At 45.8% G+C, this 6,300-nt stretch overlaps 1 pseudogene; it reads left to right on the top strand.

The window, feature by feature from the left end:
* Nucleotides 1–3,802: 3,802 nt before the first annotated feature.
* Nucleotides 3,803–4,877, top strand: LOC117285441 (annotated as a pseudogene).
* The last annotated feature ends 1,423 nt before the right edge of the window (nt 4,878–6,300 follow it).

The raw sequence follows: 6,300 nt of genomic DNA, 5'->3' as shown, positions 1-6,300 counted from the left end.
CCGGCCGCCGGCCGCGCCAGTCCTCGGATGACCTCCGCGCGGCTGCGGCGGTGGAGAGAGCCTCAGTCCCAGGCCTGGCCCGGGACAGGTGTGGCTCTTACCCTGCGGGACGCCTTTTCTCCCTACCTTTCCGTTCTCGGTCCTCGGTTAGATACTTTATAGCTCATAGAGTTACCGTCTTCATCGCTGCCCCTCCAACCCGGAGCGCGCGCGCTCTCTCTCTTTCTCTCAGAGAAAAAAAACTTTTTTGTTACTGAAGAGATATGTGCCATTTCGCAATGCTTGAAAAAACAAACCTGGTGGCCTTTCCTTTCAGTCTGTCCCATCTTCCGGTACTCAAAGCCCCCAGGAGATGAGGTGTTGCCCACACCTCTGAACTGAATGTGCACGATCCCCTTTCGTGGGGAAGGATAGGTTGCGGGGGGTTGGTCTTTCCAGTACTAGGGATGGACCCTAGGGCCTTGCCCATGCTACGCAAGCACTGAGCTACATCCCCAGCTTGGTATTTTATTTTTCTAATTAATATAACTAGAAGAAAAGGAAATCCAAGATGAAAAAAAAAAATGAAAGAACAAATATGGAATCTGGGAAGGAGAGAAGAACTTCATGCTGTTGGACAGGAGTAAGATCAATATGAATTTATGATTTTAAAAATGTTTCCTATCTCTGCCCACTGAACAGACCTAGAAACAAAGATATTACAGTAGCAAGAATGCCTGAGTGATAGCTTCTAACTCCCATTTCCGTTAAAAGTAAGCAGGTTCTTTGGAGGAGTAGCTGATCCCATTGCTGAGTCCAGGAAGCTGCAAGAAAAACCTGGAATGACCAGGAAGTAAAGGAGAGCTCAGAAAGTAATGAAGAAGTGTCAAAGTACACAGCCAACGTGAAACCCTCGGCCAAATGCGGGGAAATTTGAGCATCAAGTAATTCAGGAATGGGTTTTAACACATGGAATAATTTTTAAAATCCTGAGCCCACCATGATAATATAAATACTATTAATGATACTACTAATAATGAAATTAAAAGTATTAACAGGTTTATGAGCAGGAGAACTCTTCTTTATGTAGAATGCCAGTTAATGCCATTGAAATATTTCCCATCTGCTTAAAGGATGTCTCCTGGATTGGGTGTGTTTTCCTTCTTTAAAGAGCCAGAACACAAGACAAGAACTTGGAAGAATCAGGAAGTGAGTGGGAGAATCCATGGCTAAAGAGGGGAGATCTTTTAGTAAATGGCTTTGAAAAGAAGGGCAGATTCTTTAAACTCTTTGAAGTCAAGGAACAGTTTGGATGTTGCTTATTAGGGAGCCAGGGAGTCAAAGAAATGGTCCCTTAAAAATTCAGGTTTCCATTTGACTTTTTGCTATAACAAATTTCTGCCCTCATTTAAGCATTGGTGTCTGCTTTTGTTACTTGAGAACAGCACGTCCTGTTGTTATGGCTTGTGTCCAGATGTCCCCCAAAGTCTCATGTGGTCATAAATGGGGCTTTTTCAGAGATGGCTGAATCTCGAGTGTGTGACTTGGAATTAACTCATGTTGCAATGCTAGGATCAAGGGTGAGAGTGACAACTGCCCCAACTATCCCGGATAAGATACAAGGGATAGAAAGAGCTGTGGTCAGCTCTTGCTTGCTTTGCTACTTTCTGCCTGCCCTGAACTGTTTCTCCCTGTTGTTTGTCTGCCGTCCACCCTGACTTGGAGTGAGCCGAGTAGGGACTGAAATCTGTGCAAAGTGTGAGCTAAAGCAGTCTTTCCCTCTTTAACATGAGGTGTTTGGTATTTTGTCTCAGCAATGAGAAAAATAACTAACGTAACCTATCTCGTGGAACAGACATCTGCATCAAACCTTCCAAAATAGACCATGACCAGCTGAACTTTGTTAACCTGCGTATTCCAGGCCCATCCTCTCTTGGTTTGTGATTCGTGATTCATTTTAATGTTGACCTACACAGTCTAGGTGATTGTGACGAGCTAACCCTGAAACTTTAGTCTTCTGGACAAAGGAAAGTTAGTGGAATAATTTTGACACTAAATAAATTGAAGAAGCATGTAGTCAAAACTTATTTCCTTCTGGGAAATTAGCCTTGTTGGAAGTGGGGGTGAATGAAGGAAAGATGCAGTGGAGAATAAGTCATTACAACTATGTTTTCTCTTCAATAACGTATTACCTGAGAGTTCCATGAGTCAGTGGGCAGCAAAGTCCAATGATTTTGGAAGAGTTAAAGCTTTCCATGCTTCTGTCCATTTCTCCTCAGCTGAGGCTCCCCCAACCAACCCTCACATGCTGTTCTGGTGAGGAATTAGAATATTATAATGCTCTTTTAAATTTTCAGCAAGAATGGAGAGATAACTTTCAGTCAGAGAGTGACATTCTTTGAGTTCTGTTCAGTACACTTAAATATTAATGTTCCTAGTAATTAATGATGTGTATAAATGATCAGCCACCTGCTAAGTACTTGGCTGGGTAGTAAGGCCACTGCCTAGGGAGTTTACATTCCAGTTGAGGAGCTAGAATGGGCATACATTGTAACACCAGCTCCATGGTCATCTCCAGCAGTAAGAGGCTGAGGCAGTCTGTGGTGTGAGTGGATCCTGAGTGATGTGAGCAGGCCTTCAGGAGGAAGCTAATGAGCCAAGGCAGGAGCTAAAATGTGAGGTGTGTCAAGGAGATACATGCAGTGAAACAGTAAGAAATGTAAATAATACACTTGCAAAGGTAGAAACAGAGCTCAGTAGTAGAACATCTAGAGGTGTGACACCCTGCACCACAATTAAAAAAAACAAAACTAAAAACACTGTTTAAAAGTAGGGCATGGCGGCAGAACATGCCTGTAAACCCAGCTACTCAGGAGTCCAAGGCAGGAGGATGTCAAAATCTAGGCCAACCTAGGCTACACAGCATGACCCTGTTTCAAAAAACAAAAACTGATTGAGATTTGGACACCAAATATAATATCTTAGTTTTTAAAAATGTAAGCCAATGACAACAACAACAAAAAAGAGTGACTTAGGTCTTCCTGTGAACCACTTTTTAAATCATTTTATAAAATGAACTGAGCCTAAGTAGGGTAGAAATGTACCATTTTCTGTAGGAGGAGACTGGTCTGTTGTTACTTACTCAACTTGCTGCCGGTTTACTCTTCCCAGAGTTCAGGTGTGTTTTGTTTGGTTTCTGGTACCAGGAATTAGGACCAGGGCCTTTGATCGAGCTGCATCCCCACCCTTTATCTATGTTTTATTTTGAGACAGAGTCTCAATAAGTAGTGAAATTGCCCGTCCTGCTGCCTCAGTCCCCCAGAGTGGTGAGATTACAGGTGTGCACACCACACCCTGCTCCAGAGTTCAGCTTGACTCACATTTTTGTAAGGGGAATAAAGAGGGATATTTTGTGAAAGATTTTCACAGTACCTACCGAGACAATTGAAAACACTGTATCACAGTTCAAACCTCTGGATTTTTTTGAGACAGGGTCTCAGTGTAGCCAAGGTTGGCCTTGAATTCACAAACCTCTTGCCTTAATCTCCTGAATGCTGAGATTATAGGGGTACACCACTACATGCACTAAAAATCAAACTTAATCATTCCCATAGCCCTTTTTGGGCTACAAATCAAATGCACATTTAAGACATCAATCAAGATGTCTGATTTCCTTCTCTTGTTTTTGCTTCAGATTCTATGTTGGACCCAACTGAGCAGCCTGGAACTGCCACTGGGGGATCAGGCCAAGAGCACGGGGGCCCTGCCTGGGCCATCTACCTCCCTTCCTGGCCCAGGGAGGAAATGAAAATGAGGGATGTGAACAGCAGTGGTGGTCAGATCCATCCACAGCCGCAGCGGGCTTGCCCATGACCCCAGCCTTTCCTCGCCTGTGTACCCATCTGTCCTCCCACCTTGCCAGTCCAGGCTCCCAAGGTCATTAGGTGGAACAGCCTCCATCTTCACCCAGATATGGAGGACAGATGCCCTGGTCTCCAAGTCTCCTAAGAAGCCACACCAGATAAACATCTTCAGGTCCTGCTTTTGCTGTTTCTATGCCCGGCATATTGTCCAGTTCAGTCTTCCATTAAACTCTCCACAGACAAGGAAGAAGCCAACATCACTGCTAAGTCAGATCTGCTCCGGTGTCTCCAGTTCTGGTTTCATCAGATACCTGGGACCTGGCTACTCCCACAGGTGACAAAGGAAGATAAAGGATCTATGTGGTCGCTGGCCTGGATGAAACCCTAGCACACTGCTCCTTTAAGCCAATCAGCAGCAATGCTGACTTCAGAGTGCTTGAGGGATTGAGGTGACCATGCATCAGGTTAAGTGCTCAAGAGGCCTGTGTGGATGAGTTCCTGAGACGAAGTGAGGAGCTCTTTGAAAGTGTTCTTTTTCACTGCCAGTCTGACCAAGTATGCCTGCCCCATGACAGACCTGCAGGCCTGCCTGTTCTGTGCTGCTGTTTCAGTGACATCAGCCCCTGGAGAGGGATCTGAGGAAAGCCTTCATACGGCCCAATGGCCTGCTGCTTGTATCTTACGCCTGGAGGATGTAGTGCCTTGCAGTCCTGGTTTGATGACATATCGGACAAGTTGCTCAACCTGATCCCAGTCTTTGAGGAATTAAGCGCAGCAAATGATGTGTGCACCAGCCTGGGCAGCCACAGGCCCCTTAGCCTTCCCGTTTCAAAGCAGTGGCTTTCCCAGCAGGGGACTTTGCTCCAGACAAATGGAGCAAAAGCTGGAGCGCCTCACCAAATAGGGCCTGGAAATAGAAGTGCTAGGAAATAGCTGTGGAGCAGATTAGATGCCAACTGGGCAAATGAGACCAATATCCACACACGCCTGCTCCAAGCTGGGTGCCTGAGACGGGTTTGTGTGGAGGGGAGACAGACGGACAGACAGGCAGACTTATAAAGAACTGCGGCCCCAGCGTATTCGGTGAGGGAGAAGCTGAAAGGTCAAAACTCTTCCCACATTAGTTCATCTTCTCTGCTATTACCTTCCGAGCCTCTGAGCATACAGGGATGAAGACTGCTGCGGGCTCTGTTGCCAAACAGATCTTTCCTCAGGGTTGGAAGACCTCGGCAAAGAAGAAAGGGAGGGCCAGAGGCTGTCTTTTGGGTGCCCCAAACACACACCTTTCTGAAGACTTTCTCCAGGCAGCTGCTCCAGAAAAAGATGCCACTTCTGGGAAGATGATTTATTTCTAGAACCAGTAACCCAGTGACTATCAGGTCCTGTGGGCCAAGGATTGCACTTGCCGCCAGCTGGTGCCTGCCCCCTCTCTGTGTCCTGGTTACTTTTCTCACTGAGACAAAATACCCAACACCCAAAGTTAAAGGAGGAAAGGTTTATTTGGCTCAGAGTTTGTAGAGGTTTCCACCCACAGTCCGCTGGCTCCAAGGCGGGGTGGTGCGGCAGGAATCCCAGAAGAGAGTTCAGGGTGGGCAGAAGGTAGCAAAGCAAGCCAGGGACCTCAGCAGCTGCTTTCTGTACCTCACATGCTCTCCAGGCCACTGGGACTGGGGCGGTGCCAAACCCATCAGTGGGCTGATTTAGTACTCACAAACCCTTAATCCCAGCATCACACACTACATCCAGCCACCTCAGAAAAAGCCCCACCTACCACTGCATGAGGCTTTGGAGGGACATGAGACATAAACCATAACCCTGTGTCTCCCCGAGGTTTGGGCCCTGGGCCTGCCTTTTTCCCCCCTTGCAGGCCTCTGAGCTTCTTTCTATAAATCTGGTCTTCAGGGATTCTCTGCTGGTACCAGCGCAAGGACTCGTTCCAAAGGCTAGGAAATGCTCTCTAAACTGTCCCGGCCAGTTTATATTACTTACAGTTAATAAAAGCCGGTTTCATAAACCTAAAAAGAAAGAAACCAATCACAACAGTATTAGAGTGAATGAGAATCAATAGCCTCTGAATTTAAGAGCTGGAGGAAATAATCCAGTTAACTCTTTCATTGAGTAGATGAAAGAATTAAGGTACAGAAAGGTAAAGTAACCAATCTGAGGCCATAGGACAAGTAGCACTATCACAGGATTAAGAAGATCTTTCAGTAGAGATCAAAGGCTACAAAGGGAAATGCTAATTGCCCTGATTTTATCAGTGTACTGCATGCACATGTTCAGATATCAAACTACCCCACTAATGTACAACTACTATGTGTAACAACAATTTGGGGGGTACTGGGGCTTGAACTCAGGACTTTGTGCTTGCAAGGTGGGTGGCAGAACCACTGAGCTCAGTCTCCAACCCTGCAATTTTTAACTGTTTTTTTTTTTTTTTTTTTTTTTTTTTTTTTTT

Source organism: Fukomys damarensis, unplaced genomic scaffold (assembly GCF_012274545.1).
Source record: "Fukomys damarensis isolate Sample0158 unplaced genomic scaffold, DMR_v1.0_HiC HiC_scaffold_10, whole genome shotgun sequence".
Lineage (NCBI taxonomy): Eukaryota > Metazoa > Chordata > Mammalia > Rodentia > Bathyergidae > Fukomys > Fukomys damarensis.
This window is presented reverse-complemented; position numbering and strand designations above follow the sequence as displayed.